Consider the following 23539-nt stretch of genomic DNA (forward strand, 5'->3'; position numbering starts at 1 on the left):
ATAACTGTCAGCAGAACACAACTCAAGAAAAAAGCAGACAAACACAATGGGGTCTTCAGAGCTTCTTCTTTTTTTAAAAAAAAAAATATTATTAAACAATTCCAACATAACAAATTGTCAATCCATATAATCACATACGTTATTTTTTCCCCTTTCCCCCCTTCAATCCCTCCCTCCCCCCCCAAAGACTTCCCTCAGCTCCTCTCTCTGATTTCTCCGCACATATTGTTCTCTGCATGTTATAAAATTATATATATCCTTGCCTTATCTATCATGTAATCAACCAATACATTTGTGTATGTTTATTCAAAACCTGCCAAGGAGTCTAGTTCATTTTGTTGTCTTTTTAGATAATTTGTAAAAAGTTCCCATTGTCCCTTAAAGTCACAGTTGTCCTTATCAGGCAGTTTATGTGTCAATTTAGCCAATTCTGCATAACTCATCCATTTCTCTTGCTACAGGTCTTCGGAGCTTTGATAAAGACCTGAAGCGACTGGGACTGCTGGAGCACAGCTGGTAAAGTGTTCCAGCAAACATCCACGTCCGCTCCCTTGAGTCACTGTTTTGCACAGGGCTCCAGCTGATCCACCTGAGCTGCATAAATCTGGTCTGCATAGCACTGCTGTGCAGGATTAGCAAACATGACTCGCTGCTGCACAGCTCCATTTCAGCAAACCGTACTTTGCTCTACGACAGGAAACCTGGCTCTATTTGGTGCAGTTAGCTTTTTTAAATTTTTATTTTTTAACCATGATTTGAGAGCTTTGAGGATTCATATTTATTTAGCCTCCTGAGCCATGGAAACTAGGAAGCGCCTGAAAGCCGAGAGATTTTTTTCGCATGACTCAGTGAACCGGGCTCCAACAAGGGAAAACCATGAATGATATTATGAGACTCGCGACGGGCCTTGGCAACCTGGCTATCTGCACGACTCCGATTTGCAGCCTTAACATCTGGCCTATCAAAGGGGGAAGCGTGCAAATGTCCCCTTTAAGGGGAGCTGGGATGCCGCTGCAGCATTTCTGGGAACTGGGAGCTAGGATGCGAACTCCTAATTTATTCCAGAGGTCCCTCTCTGCTCTCTTTAACAGTGAAGCTTGGCAGCATCCAGATCAAGTCGTGTTGCATAATAAGGGCTTGGGGTCAGCTCGGCATATCTCACTTTTACTGTGCCAGGTTTTCGGCTTGTTATTTGTACAGGGAAAGGTGCTACATCTACTGAATGACACCATTGGAGGGCCGTCCGCTTCCATTCCCAAAGGCTGCATAAATGACAGTACAGGAATGCTTGGCTTAGTCAGATTTAGTAAGGAACAGCCAGCCCCTTCAGAGTTCTTCTGGCAAATAGCAGCAAACCTTGGCTATTTCTCCTTGTTCGCTGAGAAAAATAATGAATCCTGGGGAAACCCACTAAAGGTGCCATTTTTTAATGTTATTATTAAATTGTCACTGGCCCATTTACATTTTATTTCGCCAATCAACTGTGGTGTGCTTTAACAATTCCATGGATCCACTGGTTGACTTAAACCAGGGATCAGCAAACTTTTTCAGCAGGGGGCCGGTCCACTGTCCCTCAGACCTTGTGGGGGGCCAGACTATTTTTGGGGGGGGGGGATGAATGAATTTCTATGCCCCACAAAAAAACCAGAGATGCATTTTAAATAAAAGCACACATTCTACTCATTGAAAAACACCAGGCAGGCCCCACAAATAACCCAGAGATGCATTTTAAATAAAAGGACACATTCCACTCATGTAAAAACACGCTGATTCCTGGACCGTCCGTGGGCCAGATTTAGAAGGCAATTGGGCCAGATCCAGCCCCTGGGCCTTAGTTTGCCTACCATGACTTAAACCCTCACTAGCTACAGAATCTCAATATACTGTTATGCTTGAACCACTTTTCCAAGCGGTAAGAGATTCCTGGGGTCCAGCTCTGTCTCAGGTTTAATTTCTTTGGAAAGAAGTTGCCAGAGCACTATTCTGCAACCATCTCGGGCATCCCCTTATGAGCATCTTGGCTCAGAAGCCTGCATTTCCTCTGGAAAAGTTAATTAGTCTAGAAAGGATCTAACAAACAGAGACAAAATGCACTTTGAATGTTTCCTGTCCAAACTGTGAAGCACTGGACCTCCTGAAATCGTTAATGTCCAGTCTTCTTACAGTTCCTCATCTGATCAAAGCAATTATATATCAATTGTCTATGGAGAGTCCTGATATTTTGAGTGTCTTTCTCAATACAGTGGTAGTAAAGTAAAGGTAAAGGTGGTACCCTGCCTGTACGGGCCACTCTTGACAGACTCTAGGGTTGTGCGCTCATCTCACTCTATAGCCAGCGCTGTCCACAGATACTTCCGGGTCACGTGGCCAGCGTGACAAGCTGCATCTGGCGAGCCAGCGCAGCACACGGAAACGCCGTTTACCTTCCCGCTAGTAAGTGGTCCCTATTTATCTACTTGCACCCAGGGGTGCTTTCAAACTGCTAGGTTGGCAGGCACTGGGACCGAGCAACTGGAGCGCACCCCGCCGCGGGGATTCGAACCACCAACCTGACGATCGGCAAGTCCTAGGCACTGAGGTTTTACCCACAGCGCCACCCGCGTCCCTCAATACAGTGGTACCTCGGGTTAAGTACTTAATTCGTTCTGGAGGTCCGTTCTTAACCTGAAGCACCACTTTAGCTAATGGGGCCTCCTGCTGCCGCTGCGCCACCGGAGCACAATTTCTGTTCTCATCCTGAAGCACTATTTTTGGGTTAGCGGAGTCTGTAACCTGAAGCATATGTAACCTGAAGCGTATGTAACCCGAGGTACCACTGTAGACCCAGAACTCCTGAGCTCAGAGTCTCCCTTGAGGCGTCCACTAAGTTTCTCTCTTTCCCCCAAGTTTCCCCCACGTGTCCTTTGTTTGCTGGCACACACTCGGCCTAAAGTTTTGGACTTTCTGGCTGGGTACCTGTTCTTGCATCTCTGAACCCCCAAACTGATTCTGGAAAGCTCTTGCCGGGATGGATCAACTCAGCCAGACTGACTTTACACCCCTGGCTCTGAGGGCTACATTTTGCATTCCCACTTCCAATGAACTGCACTTGATAATACTCTCAGAAACCAATGGGTTTGTTTGGTTGATTGGTTGGTTATCTTCTTTTTCTTTACTCTGATATGAAGGATCCTCAGACCCTCTGCTGTGTGGACACAGCATATAGATGGAAAGGTACAGCTCGCCACCACCGCCCCCCAACAATCACCTTGGTCAGCTTTTAATTTCAGCATCAATTCTCCCCTTCTTCTTCCCTGGAAACAATCCACCAAGCGGCCTCTATGGCTAGCAGCTGCCTCACTCCACATTTCTCCAGATTTCCCTTCGATCTCTAGGACAGCCTTTGCAGTTACCTATCAAATTGCTGTTTTGTTATTCATTCTCAATAAAACTCCATTTGTCGGGAAGCAGTGGTCTCATTCTGCTGCTCCCTGAATACTTTACAAGGACACTCCAATACTTGACTAAATGATCTGAAGTCACTCATGCTGTGCTCCTTTGATATTGGAAGGGGTGCCAGTTTGTGGGCGAGATCCTGTGCTCCAGGAGAACAGAGCCAAGGGTACAGTGGGGAATGGTTCCCATTGCTCCCATTGCTCCCATTGAGCTAAATTCCCACCAGCCAGCTGTGTTCCAGAACATGGGTGGCGCTGCGGTCTCTTGGGCTTTCCAATCAAAAGGTCAGCAGTTCGAATCCCTGCAATGGAGTGAGCTCCCATTGCTCTGTCCCAGTTCCTGCCAACCTAGCAGTTTGAAAGCATGTCAGTGCAAGTAGATAAATAGGTACCACTGCGGCGGGAAGGTAAACGGCATTTCCGTGCACTCTGGTTTCCGTCACGGTGTCCCGTTGCAGCAGAAGCAGTTTAGTCATGTTGGCCACGTGACCTGGAAAGCTGTCTGTGGACAAACACTGACTCCCTCGGCCTGAAAGCGAGATGAGCACCGCAACCCCATAGTCGCCTTTGATTGGACTTAACTATCCAGGGGTCCTTTGCCTTTGATTTCTGCTGTGGGAGAAATAGCTTGCATGATAACAGAATATTCAGATGACCTGATGAAGATCCAACTATTGAGACCTATCAGCCAATCTCCTAAAGAAAAGAAGTACTTGGCAACTTTACCAGAACTATAAAGGGAATCTTAATACATATTAATACAGCAGTACATCTGGCTCTGTTAACTGTCTTTGTACAGACCCCTCCCAGTCTTATGCTACCAATAAGCACTTCGTACTATGAACTTGCACATTCCAAAGTTGATGAATTAAATTTAATAGGAGATGCAAGGCTGTAGCCAAAAAAAACATTCCTGCATCTCCTTTTTCTTTCTCTCGTATAGAATCTAAGGATACTGCATGCAAGATAATATAGCATGAAACTGTAAATTTCCCCATTACTCCTTTCTTCCTTGGCTGACACAGTTTTTTATTCCGATTCAAAACTGTTGCAGTTCCCAAAGGGAAGATGCTCCAATCACTTAATCATTTTAGTCATCCTTTTCCATGATCTCTTCTAAATCCTCAACATCCATGTTGAGACGGTCATCCAGCTGACCGCAATATTCTAAATCTGTAGGCACGCCATAGGCTAATGTAATAGCATGGTGATACCTGTAACTATATAAAATGCACAGTATATAACTATATTGGGTAATAGTCATAAAGGAAGTTAACACCAATGGGTGCTACCTACTCAATTTGCATGTAGACAATTAGATATATAGATGACTCATTAAGCTGTTATGTTAGCAACCAGATCATACTAGGAGGGCGAAAGCTCAACTTATTTTATAAATATCCACATTACAGAGCTGTTTCATATGCTAAATACATTGGTACCTCTGGTTACGGATTTAATCCCTTCTGGGGTGCTGTGTGCACCCAGAAAAATCCGTAACTAGAGGTGCTGCTTCTGTGCATGTGTTTGGCGTGATAGAGTGCTTCTATGCGCACACAAGGCATGCAGAGTGCTTCTGTGCATGTGCATGATGCGCAGAGCGCTTCTGCGCATGCGGCAAAACCTGGAAGTATACACTTCTGGGTTTGCTGCGGCCGTAACCTGAAGATTCTGTAACAGGAAGTTACGCAACACGAGGTACCACTGTAAATGGCATGCATAGTTGCGCAACTTTTTGTTTCTCTGCCTCGCTTATAAATCCCTGGAGCGGAGCGGAGTGAAGCCGACTCATTTTCGGTCCTCTCACCTGGCCTTGCCCCCAGCGGTGCCACGGATTGGCTCATTTGAATGGGGGTTTGGCAGGAACCCCAATGGTCTGCAGCGCTGGGAAGGCAGGCCAGCTCCAACAAACCTGGCATGTCACAAGGGGCATCGGAGGTGCTGTGTGCTGGTTCGCAAATGGTGCCCACAGTCAGAGGTGTGAGCGGTTATTGTCTACTTTCACATAAACAAATTCTGTTAGGTTTACCACTGAAGGAATTTTAATATTAATCCGTTCCTTTTATGTTGGTGTGCTAGATATTTTATTTATTTCTATTTATTAAATGCATTTATAGACGAGCCTTAATTTTAAAAAAAATTTCCCAGGGTGATTCAGCAATCACACAGTTCATAACAGACAAATAGAAAACCATAAAACCGTCTTCAATTGTAAAACAGCAACAAGGGAACAATTCCATAGACTGCTCTACAGATCAAATCTGGTGACAACCTCAAGAAGGTCTGAAGGCCAGAATGAAAAGATATATTGGTGGCTGTAACAATTTTCACCCCATTTGGTGGCTATAAACAGTTTTGCTGCCATTAAAGGTCTTACCCAGAGGCTTTGTAATTTTAAGGACATATTGTGTCTAAATAAAATCTAGAGTTTTCTCTCAGCTGAAAGGTCCTCTAAATTCAAAGCATCTTCTAAGCCTTAGACAGAAATTCAAGAAAATCAACCGGTGGTGATTCCGGTTTCTAACTGCATTAGTTGAGGAACTGAATAAGCTACAACGGTGCAGAGACTGTTGAAATCCTTGGATATTTCCAAAGATTGATGGATCTGTCCGATGCAGTAATTCTAGGGAATTTCCAGTTATTACTGCATTGCATAACACGGGTGACATACAGCATCCTCAGTGTGTGGATATATGTGGTCAATAGTTCAAATTTCATATGAACTTTGGAAAGCAAAGATTTCATCACGAGTGTGTCACTTAATGCTTGATGCAGCAGCTAGAATAATATAATAATAATAATATCTTTATTGTCATTGCCCCCTTCGGGGACAACGAAATTACTTGACTGCTCCATAAAAACACTAATTAAACAATACAGTATAATACAGCAAGGGAGATTAGATGACTTTCAAAGTCCGGGCTTCCCATTCAGGGCCGAGATCGCTCTGGAGAAGAAGCTGTTCTTAAGACGGCTCGTTCTTGTCTTCATCGTCCTGTATCTCCGTCCTGACGGCAAGAGCTCGAAGAGACAGTGACCAGGATGCGATGGATCTTTTACTATGTCCAGTGCCTTCCTATGGCACCTTGTGGCATAAATCTGCTCTAAGGTGGAGAGTGGGCAGCCAACAATGCTCTCTGCTGCCTTAACAACCCTGCACAACCCCATCCTGTCCTGGGTAGTACAGCTTCCGTACCACACACATAAGCCATAAGTGAGCACGCTCTCAATGGCACAGTGATAGAAGGCAAGCAGCAGTTTCTGCGGAAGATGGTTTTTCCTTAGTATTCTCAAAAAGTACAGTCTCTGCTGCGCCTTCTTCACAAGCCCCCTTGTGTTGACACTCCAGGACAGATCCTCTTGTAATTCAATGCCCAAAAATCTGAACGTTGTTACCCTCTCCACACAGACCCCATCAATCAAAAGTGGCTGGACGTTGCTCTTCTGTCTCCTGAAGTCCACCACAAGCTCCTTTGTCTTCCTTGTATTTATGAGCAAGTTGTTAGCTCTGCACCACTCTGTCAGCCGCTCCACCTCATCTCTATAATCCGTTTCACCCTCCCTTTCAGGGATGAGCCCAATCACAGTTGTGTCATCTGCAAATTTGACAACCCTATTACTAGGGTGAGTAGCGACACAATCGTACGTGTAGAGAATATAAAGGAGCGGACTGAGTAGAAGCAGCAAATATAGTGCAGTCGTAAAATGTGGCTTGCACAGATGGGCTCATCCACCTTTATATTTGCTTCTAGGCATAGAACAGCACTTTAAAGCTCTCTGTCTGAGCACATTTCTTTTTCTGCCCTGGTGCTTTCCCCACAAAACCTAGCTCTTTACTGCTGAATCACAGCCAACAGCAATCTGCTGAAACTCAAATTGCCCTTTGTGCCAATAAAATGGGTATAATAAAAGATTGGATCCAAAAGCTAACAGAATATGCCGAATTAGACGGTCTATCAGAAAAAATAAAGAACAAATCAAAACAGGAATTTGTTTCAAAATGGGAGGTTTTCAAAGATTATTTGAAAAATAAATATAGCAGTTTAAATTCTGTTGCAGCATTCGAGGAACTTCAGTAATAGTTGCAAGGTAGATATAAGAAATTAGATATATTAAGAAAAAGTTTAATTATGATAAAAGTGTGTATTGGCAATAAGTAATATGAAATCGAAATATGGAATAGACGGGAGGTTGGGTCTTTAGTGTTAAGACCAATATATGTTTTATTGTTTGTTAAGAAAATTATGTGTCTATGGTTATTCCTGTGTGTAATTTGGTATTTGTGTTTTTTCTTTTTTCTTGCTTTTTTTAAAAAAGATATAATAATACAATATTCCATATTCAGCTCTAAAGACTACTAGGGTTAATTTTTAATCTTTTATTTCAAAGAACAAAGGAATAGAAACCAAAGAGAAGGCGGGGGGAGAAGGGAAGATGTGTCAAATGGAAAAGCAGTGTAATCTTTTCTCTTTTTTCCGGTAGAGATGGCAATAAAAGGAGAGAAGCAAACAATAAGGAATTTTTTTTTAATAACATTGGCATACCTGTAAGAATAGCAACACTTCCTTGCCAATGTCTCTCTGATATATATATTTAAAAAATCATAAGGTTGTCGCCACACTGTAGTTCGCTTGGCCACAGACAGGTGGCACTGTGAGCTACCGCGTGATTAGCTGCTGAGCCAGTGGGTAGCCAAGCAGCCCAGGTGAGTAGAGGACAGGAGGAAGTATCCAGAGCAGAGAGATGCAGGAGAGAACCAGAGGATGGAGACCAAGTCAAACATATTGCTCAGTGTAACAGCTCGCTAAGGGAAATTACCAGTGAAATTTGAAATTCTTCCTTGGTTGAAGATCCATCTCTGCATTCCCACACTACTGCTGCCATGACCAAACGGTACTATCCAGCAATCCCTACAGTAGCCACTTAATGTATCTCCCAAAAGGAGGACCGTGATTTACATGAAATCTGCATACAGTGGTACCTCGTGTTACAGATGGGACCCCGTTCCAGAGGCCAGTCCATAACGTGAAATGCCCGCAACTCGAAGCACTGCGTCTGTGCAGGTGCATGGTGCAATTTAGCACTTTGCACATCTGCGAACGGTGAAACCCAGAGGTAACCCGTTCTGGGTTGCCACAGGACGTAACACGAAAAGACGCAACATGAAGCAGATGCAACGCAAGGTATGACTGTACGCTAATTTTCATGTACAACTACAAATGTAGAAATAATTTAATTGCTATCTATCATTGCAGTGGAAATATTGCACATTTCAGCTTAACGGAAAGACTTTGACTCGATGACTTGTGCACCCATTCAGTCTGCTGTTCATTCATGTGATAACTGTCAATGGGCAACTTCAAGACCCTTCCTGGTCTGGCTTGAAGGAATCAGAGAACTGGGGTGGGACCACGAGGGTCATCTAGTCTAACCCCCTGCAATGCAGGAATCTTTTGCCCAAGGTGGGGCTTGAGAGCACAACTCTGAGATCTCATGCTCTACCAACTGAGCTATACCAGCACCATCCAGATTAAAGGTAAAATCTGGACTTGGACTGGACAGACCTTCAAACAGAGGGCATCTTCAAACAGAGGGTTGTCCTCTATAAGGTGGGGCGCATGGCGACCTGGTGTACCCCAATCCCAGCTTCTACTTTCAGCAGTCCCCATTTCCCGCATTCCACTGCTGGCTCATTACCATCATGCTAAAGTAAAGGTAAAGGGATCCCTGACCATTAGGTCCAGTCGTGACCGACTCTGGGGTTGCGGCGCTCATCTCGCTTTATTGGCTGAGGGAGCCAGCATACAGCTTCCGGGTCATGTGGCCAGCATGACTAAGCTGCTTCTGGTGAACCAGAGCAGTGCACGGAAACGCCGTTTACCTTCCCACCGGAGCGGTACCTATTTATCTACTTGCACTTTGATATGCTTTCGAACAGCTAGGTTGGCAGGAGCAGGGACCGAGCAACGGGAGCTCACCCCGTCATGGGGATTCAAACTGCCGACATTCTGATAGGCAAGTCCTAGGCTCTGTGGTTTAACCCACAGCACCACCCGCGTCCCTAGACCATCGTGCTAGAAACACTCTTAAAGGCTTTATACCCAAGTGGCCACTTCACGGCTCACAACTCATATGCAGCCACCAAGCAAGGTCACATCCAGTGTTCGAGTAGTTCTATAAAAATGAAAAATCAGGTTTTTAAAAAACCTGATTTTATTTTACTAAATAAAAACACTTTATACGGCACAAATAAACCAAAAATTCAGATTCTCTGGTCACAGAAATCCAGACTCCCCAGATGCGAAAGGAATGAAGGATGCCAGAAAACAGACACGCCCAAACGCTGCAATGTGAGTGTGCAATAAATCTTGTGACTCCAAAGGTGCAGAAGGTCAATGCATGCAAAAACAGAAGGGGTGGGAATACATGTGCATGAAGAGGAGCTGTGTTCTTTCTTGCTGACTCATCAAGGCCTAAAGCCAACAGGCAAACCAGATCGGGGGGCGTTTCTTCGTGGAAGCGGCACTGCTATCTAATCGGTGCCAGAACTGTTTATCTGCATGGATTAAGAGTATGCAGAGCTTGTCAGGAGTTTTTAAGAAGGTCATCTGACTAATCCCACTGCAACAGTTTGGATACATTTGGGGTTTATTTTAGAGGATCAGTGACCAAAACATTTTCTAGATGGTGTGGGAGGCTTCTTTCACCTGGGGGAGAGAGAGAGAGATGAGAAACGTGTGCTGTTTATGCACTAGAAAATTGGTAGAAGTGAAAACTGGTTTAATAGTCATTTAAGGTAAAAGGACCCCTGGATGGTTAAGTCCAGTCAAAGGAGACCATACCTCATGTTGTGTCCGCTTCAAGTTACGTCTTTCAAGTTGCATCCCACGACAACCCGGAAGTACCGGAATGTTACTTCCGGGTTTCACCGCTCGCACATGCGCAAAAGCACTAAATAGCGCTGCACACGTGCGCAGACGCATTGCTTCTGGATGTGAACGCTTTGAGTTGCGAACATGCCTCTGGGATGGATTACGTCCGCAACTCAAGGTTCCACTGTATGGGCTTGCGGCGCTCATTCTTGCTTTCAGGCCAAGGCAGCCGGCGTTTGTCCACAGACAGCTTTCCAGGTCATGCGACCAGCATGACTAAACCACTACTGGTGCAACGAAACGCCATGATGGAAACCAGAGCACACAGAAATGCCATTTGACCTTCCCACCACAGCAGTACGCATTCATCTACTTGCGCTGGCATGCTTTCGAACTGCTAGGTTGGCAGGAGGTGGGACAGAGCAATGGGAGCTCACCCCGTCACGGGGATTCGAACCGTCGACCTTCTGATTGGCAAGCCCAAGAGGCTCAATGGTTTAGACCACAGCGCTACCCGCTAAGCTAATGAAATTTGCCCCACATACAGGTCTTACTCTGCGCATGCCCAGATTGATGCCAAATTGGTTGTGGCCTGCGCGTCACCACAGCGAGAGCACTGTGAGGTGTTGTTATGCAGGCTGTGAAACAATTTGTATGAAATATGGTGAATGTTTGCTCAGGACTGCACTTTGCAGTGTAGCTTTCTATGCTAGGGAAAAAGGAAGGAAGGAAGGAAGGAAGGAAGGAAGGAAGGAAGGAAGGAAGGAAGGAGGGAGGGAGGGAGGGAGGGAGGGAGGGAGGGAGGGAGGGAGGAAGGAAGGAAGGAAGGAAGGAAGGAAGGAAGGAAGGAAGGAAGGAAGGAAGGAAGGAAGGAAGGAAGGGAAAATTGCAGGAGACCTGGTGCCAAAGACTGAGAGCTTAGGCCCCTGTAACAATGCCGTTGCATCAGATCTCAGCTTAGTTTTTCTACATTTTTCCCAACACAGCACAGAACATTGCTCTTCCACAGAACACCACAGAAAAAGAACAGATGTTATAGGATACTCTTGACATCCCAACAGTTCTCCGTTGGGAAAACCCCTGCCACTGTTGACTCTTTGCCAACAGTGAATCATCAGAAATAGAATACCTGAGGTAAGCTTTGACTAAAAAATGCGGCTTAGCAAAGACTAATGGATAAGTCAAGGCCTGATTATTAACTAGCTGCACTGTTATTCTTGCCTGGCCACCGGCATGTTTCCTCCGCAGCTGTTGGGTTTCGCACATCTTTTCCACGCCGTGTCTTCATGCATCTCTGCCTGCGCTCTGTGTCCCCCTGTGAGACTCACTACGGTGTAGCAGATGCATTAATATTTTTTCCCCTTGCGGAGTCTAGACAGTTGTCTGCGCACGATCAGACAATGTGACCGTACAGAGAAATCTAGGGGTGCGGGGAGGCTCTGTGAACAGCAGACAACTGCAAAAACAAAGCCAGCGAGTGCAAAATGCCCACATCTCCTGACAAGCAACCCTCTCTCCACACATGAGGACTACAGGGGAGGATACTGATTATTAAAAAATAAAAAATCCCAAAGCCTCCTCACAGAATCAGTTTTGTTACAGCTCCATTGGAGAGCTGTTTTCACTGCCAGAGAGCATTCAGGGAGGAGTCATAAGCATGCGTGCTGTACCTGAAATGTCATTCCTTGCCACTGCATGCTCCATGCTGTTCAGGCACATCAGCAAAACAACATCAAACCTATGATTACGTGAAACATACTCAATAAATACACAAGACGTAACTGGCTGTACTTCTGAATAAATAAGGTATACTATTCATTGTATCAGATTGTAGATTTCAACAGAAGTCTCATAAAGTTCAACAAAAAAAGCAGAAGACCCAGTGGATCAGTTCATTCTCTAGTCAGTTCATGCATAAGGTCCATACATGTATAAGTATCTATTCCACCTGTCTGTTCATAGAGTCCAATAATCCACATGAAGTGTTGTTACAGTTCCACAGAATCTTTTCACAGAGTCTAAGACAAGGATTTCCGGAATATTAGCCTTGTTTCGTCATCCTAGGCTTCATCAGTAGTACAGGCTCTAGGTAATGCAAATAAATACAATATCGTAATCTCACACATTTTTCAGCAAAAATGATATTAAAAAAACCTTAAACTACTGTACATACCATATGTAATGTTACAGGATAGTGGATCTTATAGCATAATAGTGGGCTGGCATTTTGATGATGGGTGTGAAAAACTCACGTATATGAGTAGCACTGATTCCACAACAAACATTCGTCTGGAAGCATCCACATACAGTGGTACCTCGGGTTAAGTACTTAATTCGTTCCAGAGGTCCCTTCTTAACCTGAAACTGTTCTTAACCTGAAGCACCCTTTAGCTAATGGGGCCTCTTGCTGCCGCCGCGCCGCTGGAGCACAATTTCTGTTCTCATCCTGAAGCAAAGTTCTTAACCTGAAGCACTATTTCTGGGTTAGTGGAGTCTGTAACCTGAAGCGTATGTAACCTGAATCATATGTAACCTGAGGTACCACTGTACAACTTTATCTTCTAATGGGTAGAGAATGCACCTTGCTCCTTGTTGTTTATGACTTGGTATTATGAGGAGCATGGCTAGGAAATTAGTCCCCCCCCCTTCATGGAACACCACTGGCTTTCCCAGCATGCAACCTGGAAGGGGAGCCCTAGATGGGGAGTCCTCTGTGGATAAGCTTCTGACTTCACCAGCTGTTCCCATTATGTCAAGAGACACGTCCCCAGGAAAACAGCTGGCATGGACAATATCTTCAATGCCTGAGTAGGCATGGGAGAAATGCTGCTAATTATTATTCCTAGGATTCCCAAGAACATGTGAAACACTCGCTCTACACTCTAACAGAATACATAGGATCTCGTCTGCTGCTTTTGGCCTCAGCCTCATATGTCTGAAAAAGTCCAGTGACATATGAGAGACATGTTGTCTCCAATTAAACTATCTCCGGCCCTCGCTGCAAGTCACCACCCACCTTCCAGCAGTGAATTGGCTGCTAACTTCCTTCTAAGAAGCTGGGGTCTCAGCAAGCAAACACCACCCCTGATGTGGGAATTATCCAGGCAAGAGTTGTGAGCTCAGCGAAGCCTCTAACCTAAACCTTCCACCAAGGTCTGACATCACCATGTTAAGAAGCTGTCCGGCTTCCTAGCAGAGGGCTGGTCTGAAGACTAACTCCTTGCAGAATGACTCCACTGGCTACTGCTCACTCTTCTGAGTAAACATAGGTAGGATCAGGGCCAGATGACACATATTCAGAAGTTAAGATAACCCTTCCTTTCTGTCTCCCTCTTTCTAGGTTTTTTTTACCCAGAAAGAGGCAGGATACATTTAAAAAATAAATGAAACTTCCCACTCAGCATGGTCTAAGTAAAATATTTAGAATCTGCTGGGTGGTAAATTATAAAAAGGGACAACTTGTGATTTGTTATGTGTCGTAAATATAGCAGGGCAGGGATTAAAAATTTAATTGCATTTATACTTTGGGATAAATAACTGTGCCACAATGATTCCCTAATTAACATCATTTTTCTTAGCTCCATTTGAGACCTCACGTAATTTTTAACTAGTGCTTTTGTACTGAAATAATTTCTGATTAAGAACATATGGAGATGGCTCCTGGGAGCCAGAAAAACTAAGTTCTATTCCAGACTTTCCTACAAGCTCACTGTGACTTAGTTTACATTTCTCTTGCAACTGTATTCGTGCAACAACATAAGTTTAGTGCATGTTTTATCCAGACTTCGAGGTGGTATAGGTAGCTCAGGCCTCTGGCTGACCATTCCATTGCTTGGCAAATTTCGGGTCAATAGTCTAGACTAGGTGGCTTTCATTTCTTTAATGGTTCAGATGTAGTTGGCAGGGACACCAACCATCAGGGGCTCTGGGTGGCCAAGCACTATGGCTTTTTTTGGCAGGAAGTCACCTGAACTCAGTTCCGGCACTTCTCAGGTGGGCACCGTTGCCATTATATGAGAACAAAGGAGGCGTTCATGGTGAGTTCTGGCACCTCTTTTTTTAGATAGATTAGATGATAGAGATAGATAGATAGATAGATAGATAGATAGATAGATAGATAGATGATAGATAGATAGATGATAGAGACGCAGGTGGCGCTGTGGGTTAAACCACAGAGCCTAGGACTTGCCGATCAGAAGGTTGATGGTTCAAATCCCCGCGACGGGGTGAGCTCCCGTTGCTCGGTCCCTGCTCCTGCCAACCTAGCAGTTCGAAAGCACGTCAAAGTGCAAGTAGATAAATAGGTACCGCTCCGGCGGGAAGGTAAACGGCGTTTCTGTGCGCTGCTCTGGTTTGCCAGAAGCAGCTTAGTCATGCTGGCCACATGACCCAGAAGCTGTACGCCAGCTCCCTCGGCCAATAAAGTGAGATGAGCACCGCAACCCCAGAGTCGGTCACGACTGGACCTAATGGTCAGGGGTCTCTTTACCTTTAAGATAGATAGATAGATAGATAGATAGATAGATAGATAGATAGAGATAGATGATAGATGATAGATGATAGATAGATAGATAGATAGATAGATAGATAGATAGATAGATGATAGATAGATAGATGATAGATAGATAGATAGATAGATAGATAGATAGATAGATAGATGATAGATACCAAGCACCCACACAAAAAATGTTGTGGGGTCCACAGGGTCCCCATGCAACTTCAGAGACCCTGGAACCCAACTCCTGGTTTGATTGTTTTGTCAATGCAGACAAAGGTTACAACAGTAACCTCTCAGGCTGGAGTTTGTGAACAAGCCCTCAAAAGATATTTGCCGGCTTTTCCTTGTGTATATCGATGACCACCACTGCCTTACAGCAACCAAGCTAAACCCGCTTTAATAAATGAGGTGGAATGCCCATATTTCAGCACTACACACCCAGCCCCTCTGACTCTCTCTTTCTCTCATTCTCAATTTCAGAGGCCGTCCCCCCACCCAGCTCTTCTCTCTCTGTCTCGTACATCTGTGTTTGTTATTTTTTGGCCCGCAAAGCTGACAACGTGCAATGCTGTTCCGAGTCTTCTCTAAAAGAGAGCACAGTTTGTTTAGCTGTCAGCTCTAGGTGCCAACATTTAATGTGTACAGGGTGAAAGGAAAATAAATGGAGCTATTATGCCGCATTTAGCCTTCCCATCCCATAACTTTGCATTTGTCTTTATTGCTGTCCTAAAAGTGGAGCTACAGAACACATGTTGTGCTGTCTTTCACAATCAAGCTTTGCTTTTCCTCTCTTTAGCAAACCCTATTTTTCAACGTGTCGAATGTCCCTTAATTCTGCCCTGGCTGTTTCTGCAGCAGAAACCCCATTACACATCGTTATGGAGGATAAATGGGGGGTTTTTGCTTGAGGAATGGGAAGAGTAAAAGCAGAGAACTGCGTTCAGGTGGGATTATCATTCAAATACATGGTCATGTCCTCCTCTACGTGGCATAGACTGTGATCTGATTCTATGATCCTAAGCATGTTTACTAAACACTAAGTCCTGATGTGATCACTGAGGCTTACTCCAAAGTCAGGATGGTTTCAGACAACCAGTTTAGTTAGCACTGATCCTGAACTGTTTTCAGGGAGATTAGAGGCTACATCGCAGCAGAGCAAGTGTTATCCTAAAACTTTCCATTTTCCTGTCACTTCCCTTCTCGCAACAAGTCCAATCTTTGGGTGAAAAAGGGTCGCTCTGCTAGAGTTCCAAATCCACTTTAATTGTGCAACAGGAATTTGCCTGTATGTGATTGAATTCCACCCCAAAATACGTGCCCTGCCACCAGTGCAAGCGTATACTCTAGTTCAGGTGTGCCCAGAATGTCAGTACAGTGGTACCTCGGGTTAAGTACTTAATTCGTTCTGGAGGTCCATACTTAACCTGAAACTGTTCTTAACCTGAAGCACCGCTTTAGCTAATGGGGCCTCCTGCTGCTGCCACACCGCTGGAGCACGATTTCTGTTCTCATCCTGAAGCAAAGTTCTTAACCTGAAGCACTATTTCTGGGTTAGCGGAGTCTGTAACCTGAAGCGTATGTAACCCGAGGTACCACTGTATTTAAATTGCCAGGGCACGAGAGAGAGGGGGCAGAGAGAGAGGGGGGAGAGAGACTGTTTTGGTCCTTTTGGAAACAGCACAAAATACGGTGAATCACTGGCAATGGTGAAGAGTGGAATCAAGGGGAGGTGGAATCAGGGGTGCCAACTTTAGTAAAATATGGGGGGGTTAAGCTTTGCCCCGGGACACGGGTGGCACTGTGGGTTAAACCACAGAGCCTAGGACTTGCCGATCAGAAGGTCGGCGGTTCGAATCCCCATGACGGGGTGAGCTCCCGTTGCTCGGTCCCTGCTCCTGCCAACCTAGCAGTTCGAAAGCACGTCAAAGTGCAAGCAGATAAATAGGTACCGCTCCGGCGGGAATGTAAACGGCGTTTCTGTGCGCTGCTCTGGTTCGCCAGAAGCAGCTTGGTCATGCTGGCCACATGACCCGGAAGCTGTACGCCGGCTCCCTCGGCCAATAAAGCGAGATGAGCGTCGCGACCCCAGAGTCGGCCACGACCGGACCTAATGGTCAGGGGTCCCTTTACCTTTAGGTTTGCCCCACATAATCGATCACATGATGTGGCACATGCACACAATTTTAATGGCAATGCCTATCTATTTTAGAGGGGCCTAGCCCCCTCAAATATTTTATTGGGAGGTCTAAGGGACCTCAGCTCCTAGGAGTTGGTGCCTATAGGTGGAATCAAAGTGGCTAGAATCCTGGAAAGCAGAACTTCACACTGCAACTTCTTGTTATATATTATATATACTTCCTGGTATATACTTGCCTCATCCTTTGGCATGCTCAAGCGCAACATATATTCAGACTCATTTAAGCTGGGAGCAATTTGGGTGTGTACCTGCTCTGTTCTTAAGAACATAACAGCTGTGCCACAATCAAATCAAAGGTCCACTAAAGACTGCAGATGTTCGATGTGCTAAACTTTACCAAATACGTGTGTGTGTGTGTGTGTGTGTGTGTGTGTGTATTGTGTGTGTACATATAGCTGCTGCCAAAGGGTGGATCCAGATATGACTACTTCTCCCTTAAAGGCAGATTAAACTTTGTAAAGAGCTATTCATGTTTTGTTACTAAGAATACACGCAGGCTGTTTTTGCAGGACGGCCTTGAAAGACAGTCAGGCTCTGGCTCCTGTTCGACGACAGAGCCATGGTATGCTAAGCAGGTTCTGGTGCTACGTCCTGTTGGGTCCTGACTCAAATTAAATCCCTTCTTCTTGGTTTAGCAAAAATCACAGGTTATTGCAGGGGGAGGGGAGGGTGGAATCGTTTAACTTAGGCGAATATATTGATTTAACATTTAAATAAGTCAAAGCAGATTCCAGGGCACTTTGCAAAATAGAAAGGGGTAAACTTGGGTTGTTGGAAATAGTGGTTATAGCTAGGGTTTCTTTGGGTGAGGAGGGAATGGCATTCTGCACAAGCCTTCCTCCCTCTTTTTAACACTGGTTAAAACATGCCAATAAGTGCCTGCAGACATTCTCAGACAAAAGGATTTGAGGTCCAGGTTTGCATGTAACCTTGAACACTCCCAAACCATGCTGTATTTATTAGATAGGCCAGTGGTTTTTAACCAGTGTGCCATGGCACCCTGGGGTGCCTTGAATGATAGTCAGGGGTGCCCCAGGCAACACTGGCCTCTGTCCTTCTTTCCTTCCCTCCCTCCTCTGATGCCCTCTTGCGTCTCTGCCTCCCAAAGGCTTGCACAGCGGTTTGTTGCAGCAGCCCTGGCTACAAGCTCCCCAGGTGAAGGTGCCTCTGGGGCTGGCTAGTGGGTGGTTCCCAGGCCCCTGTGGGGCAGTGTGAGGAGGCACCTCTCTTTGGGGCAGGGGACCGGGGTGGCAGCTGTGGCTGCCCTGAGAACTCCCAATGAGACAGGAGAGGAGAGAAGGCTGAGAGAACGCTCCACAAGAGGTGAGGGGCTGCCGGTTCTGTAGGCAAGGGGTGACCTAACTGGACTCCTGAGCCCCACAGGGGTGCCACAGAAATAATGTAGTTGGTCAAGGGAGCCATGGACTCAAAAAGGTTGAAAACCTCAGGTTTTCAAAGGTTGAAAACCTTTCTTAGTTATTAAACGTGGATGGCGCTGTGGGTTAAACCACAGAGCCTAGGACTTGCCGATCAGAAGGTTGGCGGTTTGAATCCCCGCGATGGGGTGAGCTCCCATTGCTCGGTCCCTGCTCCTGCCCACCTAGCAGTTCGAAAGCACATCAAAGTGCAAGTAGATAAATAGGTACCGCTCCAGCAGGAAGGTAAATGGCGTTTCCGTGCGCTGCTCTGGTTCGCCAGGAGCAGCTTAGTCATGCTGGCCACATGACTCGGAAGCTGTACGCCGGCTCCCTCGGCCAATAAAGCGAGATGAGCGCTGCAACCCCAGAGTCGGCCACAACTAGACCTAATGGTCAGGGGTCCCTTTACCTTTACCTTTACCTTTACCTTTAACTAATCATAGCCACTGAACAGGTATTCTATTCCATCCACTTTCAAAAGACAGCATTTCCAAGTAGGAAATGAGAACAGCATCTTTTATAACACTATACATATTTTAATGCATGTTTCCATCCACCATTGCACTGCATAATGGATCTTGTAGTCTTAAATCGACATAGGGATTGTATTGAATAGCAACTTCCCTTTCCCCCTAGAATCTTAGGAGTCATGATTCTTTGAAGGCAACTCTCTCAGATAATTAGCACTGAACTACAATTCCCAGAATTCTCTGGGGGGGAGCAAGCTGTGAGAGTTAAGCTGATGGAAAACCTGCTTAGGTTTACAGTACAGCTATCCCTTTAACAAAGCTGATAAGAAAGATCAGCACCCAGGACCAGCGGTACCTGGATATGATTGCTCTGCTCTGCATTTTTGCTGACTTCTTAGCCTAGCAGCTCATAAAAGTAGCATCAGAGATGAGACCCAGGGCTCTGCCCTGTAGCCCCATTCCTGACCTCTCATTAACAAAAAATAAAATAAAATCCTGAGAGGCTTCAAAGCATCACACTAATTGCTTAGCCTGTGATGTGCGTGTTTCTTTTGTGTGTGTTTCTTTCCTTTTTCTCTCCGCTAACTGGGTTTTTCTTCCAGACGTGGATTTGCAGTGATGTCAAATCCCATGAGCCCCACACTCAATAAAGCACAATGATGGTTTGCTTGCACACTGTAGCTCAGCCCTTTGATAAACACTGGAAATAGCTTTTTTTTTTCCCCTCCCTTCCTTCTTCACCCCATCTGGAAGTAGGAAAGCCACATGGAATGGAGGGAATGGCTTTTAGCAAGTCTGACTGATTGCTCAGCGATGACCCAGCAGCCTGCAGGGTGGAGGGGAAGCAGAACAAAGAATAAGATGGTGCTTTGTCAGCAGCATTGCTACAACAAAAGAAAACAATGGGAAGAAAAGTCAAACGTCCAAGCCGATGAGACGAATCTGAGCTCCATGTGGGCAGGGCTCACCTCACCTGCAAGGGCGAAGGTGGGGCTGCAACTTCAGAGTGCCCTTTGCCATCATCAGAAAAGGTGGGTTAGGTACAGGGTTGATTTCAACAGGCCGTTGTAAGAAAAAAATTAAGGTCTTATATATATATAATAAATGTCCATAAATGTACCAAGCAAACATAAATATATAAACTACATGTCTGAAGCAGTGCAGGAAGACCGTCCTGAAACCATTTTGACTCCCAAACTGACCAAATGTTTCTCTGGAAGGAGGGAGGGGGTGAGGGAACCTTCCCATTGTCTCAGGAATTAAGTAATTACCATCTCAAAGGAATGCCCAGACTACCAGAAAAGGCAATCAAATAAGGCATTATCAGATAACCTGGCAGACAGGAAAAACAACAACATTCAAATTTCTGTTGTAGACCACCTCTTCTGTGATGTATGTATGTATGATGTATGAAGGGGTGGTCTTGAGCTCCAGGGCAGGGAATTTCAAAATGTATACATACGCACAGTGGCGTAGCGTGGGGGGTGCAGGGGGGGCCGGCCGCACCGGGCGCAACATCTGGGGGGGGCGCGCTCGCACTCGCAGCTCTCTGCCCCTACCTGGCTCACTCACTCTCTCCACGGGTTAAGGGGCGCAAATTACTTGCCTTGCCCCGGGTGCTGACAACCCACGCTACGCCACTGCATACGTAAAGGCGGGCACACCTTTGTGCTGGGTCCTCCTCCACTCTCCTGTGTGAGGGCAGCACCCTGTTGCAACAGCTTTAATAAAGATCAGGCTTACTAGCTGCTTTGCTTCTCAATATTCTCTGGTTGGCCTCTGTTATTTTCTCCTACCGATGGAGAACCTACAAAAGACTCTATAAGGGCAGGTTTTGTTTACAACACCCTCTGGTGGGAAACAGGAGGAAAGGAAGTAGCCCCATCAAGCAGAGGAGGTTGTCCACATCAATTCTAAGAGGTTGACAAGATTAAATGTGAGCCAAGACTCCGCCATGAGACCAGTTTGTAGTTGCAGACCCCGGCACTGGAAGAGAGACTTTGTGCTGGACAAGCAATGACTTTTTGCACCTGCCTTGCCCTGCCCTCCAACCCTAGGAGACTTTCCCAGACCATGGCTTTAGGAACAGCAAAAGCAGCTGGGAAGAGAGGACTTCAGGGATTTTTATTATTATTATTAATAATAATGTAAGTTGTGTGCCCTTGTTTCTCAGTTTGACAACCTTTTACATGGATTTGTATGTTTTGTGGTACAGTTGTACCTCGGAAGTCAAACGCTTTGCAACTCGAACATTTTGGCTCCAAAACGCCGGAAACCCGGAAATGAGTGTTCTGGTTTGCGAACGTTCTTTGGAAGCTGAATGTCCAATGCGGGTTCCGATTGGCTGCAGGAGCTTCCTGCAGCCAATTGGAAGCTGCGCCTTCATTTATGAATGTTTTGGAAGTCGAACGGTCTTTCGGAATGGATTCCGTTCAACTTCCAGGATACAACTGTATTTTACACATTTTGACTTGCCGTTATTTTTATTGATTGTAGTTTAGTAATTCTTTATTGCAATTGTTAAGTGAAAACTGTTTAATTATTATTTGCTGGTATTTTATGGCTTGCTATTACATTCTAATGGGTTATTGAATATTGCTTTATCTGATATGTTTATTTTAAAGTTACATTTTTATTACGACTTTTTTGTATTAGATCAGATTATTCGGTGTGAGGTCTCTGCTATTTTGTTGTCTCCTCAGCTTGTAAACCGCCTTGCGTGTAGCAATATAGAAAGGCTGCATTCAAATTAAAAGTGAAATGAATATATGAAAAAAGAAGAATGTGCTGTTCCTCAGCCCTGAGAAATTGCCAGCGGTAAGCACACAGGTGGGAGAAGGAATAAGAGTGCCAGTTGGTGTATTGAATGTCCTGGCAAGGCTGAGCCCTGCCATGTCATTTTAGAAACTAAGTGCTTCAACCTTGGGTCCCCATATGTTGTACAACTACACCCATCACCCCTGCTATTGGCTAACCTGTCAGGGGATGATAGGAGTTGTAGTCCATCAAATATCTAGGGACCCATGATTGAAGAGCTCTGCAAGTCTACACTATGGTGCTCCATACATGTCTATCAAACCTATTTTAAGGCTGCCCATCCTCTAGATTAGGCTGGCAAAGTAACCTGTGCTGGAATCTGAGGAGCTGGGGAAACTGTGAAGGAGACACTGGGGGCAAACAACAGGGAATGGTTGTCTCTACTATCCTCTCCAGATGGCTGCCCACTGTTGGTGACAGAATACTAGGCTAGATGGACTTGTGGTCTGATCTCCCTCCTTCTATTCTCTTATGAGCTGCAGCTTCTCTGCGGACTAAAGGACAAGTGGAAACTTGATGAGTGAAGAAGGCAGAAGTGAAATTCTCAACAACATGAGAAAACAGACACTGTGAACTTAAAGACAAAACTCATTAGAAACCACCCCGAGGGCAAACACTCTTCACTAATGCGTTGCTAACTCCCGCTCTCTAATTATCTGCTGCCCCAAAGAGAAAGCGAGAGAGAGTCAAGCACTTTAGACCTGTTTTTAAGACATTCATCCTTATGGTGCAACTTGTTTATGGCCCGGTTGACTGGCAGATGAAACAGTCCAACCTGGAGGGGGGGGACCAAAAAAGCTTAGAGCAGACAGATCCTAATCTACAAATTTATTTTGAGGGAAACCAATTTAAGCAGAGATAGAAATTCTACCTAGGAATGACCAATCGGCGCATGATAACAGGCAGTAAGGCCTGCTCAGTTGCTGAAAAATCTACAGGGCGAAAATCTAAGGTGTTTGTTGCAAACTGAACATCCCAAAAAGTGAAAAAAGCAAAGCTAAGCAGTTGGCTCCTTACCTCTCTCGCCCTGACCTAGCCACTGTGATCCACACAACGGTCACCTCCAGACTGGATTATTGTAACTTACTCTACGTGGGACTGCCCTTGAAGCTGACCCAGAAACTCCAGCAGGTGCAGAATGCCAAGGCGAGACTCCATAAGGGGTCCTCGCTGCAGGATCACATTCACCCGGTGCTATACCAGCTGCACTGGCTCCCAGTGGAGTACAGGATCAGGTTTAAGCTGCTGGTTTTAACCTTTAAAGCCCTATACGGCCTAGGACCCTCGTAACTACGGGACCGCCTCTCCTGGTATGTCCCATGGAGGACCTTACGGTCTTCAAACAAAAACACCTTGGAGGTCCCGGGACACAGAGAGGTTAGGCTGGCCTCAACCAAAGCCAGGGCTTTTTTGGCTGTGGCCCCGGCCATGTGGAACGCTCTGTCACAAGAGACTAGGGCCCTGCGGGACTTGACATCTTTCCACAGGGCCTGCAAGACAGAGCTGTTCCACCAGGCCTTTGGCAATCCTCACGGAACTCTAGCCCAATGGTTGCCATTAATCTGATTTGAATTGATTTTATAATGAAATGATTTTAGAATGTTGTATCATTTTACTGTTGTTAGCCGCTCTGAGCCCAGCTTCGGCTGGGGAGGGCAAGATATAAATCTAAAAAAATTATTATTATTATTATTCACTTCACTGTCATTTTTCGTGTGAATAGAAATAGGAAATTACTTATCTCTCACATTGACTCAGCTAATGACTCTTGAGCCAGTTATGTGAGGATTGACCTCTTGGACTGTAACTGAACCACAGAGCAAGCTCCCTGGG

The 23539-nt window shown here is 45.4% G+C and overlaps 1 long non-coding RNA gene across 1 annotated transcript; it reads left to right on the forward strand.

Moving 5' to 3' along the window:
• The first annotated feature begins 211 nt into the window (after positions 1-211).
• LOC310700752 lies at positions 212-21595 on the forward strand. Its single transcript, XR_014522790.1, has 4 exons — positions 212-516; positions 11293-11440; positions 19646-19920; positions 20947-21595. It is a non-coding gene; the product is annotated as an uncharacterized lncRNA (long non-coding RNA).
• The last annotated feature ends 1944 nt before the right edge of the window (positions 21596-23539 follow it).

Source organism: Podarcis liolepis (assembly GCF_965112155.1).
Source record: "Podarcis liolepis genome assembly, chromosome: 2".
In the NCBI taxonomy this organism is placed as follows: domain Eukaryota; kingdom Metazoa; phylum Chordata; class Lepidosauria; order Squamata; family Lacertidae; genus Podarcis; species Podarcis liolepis.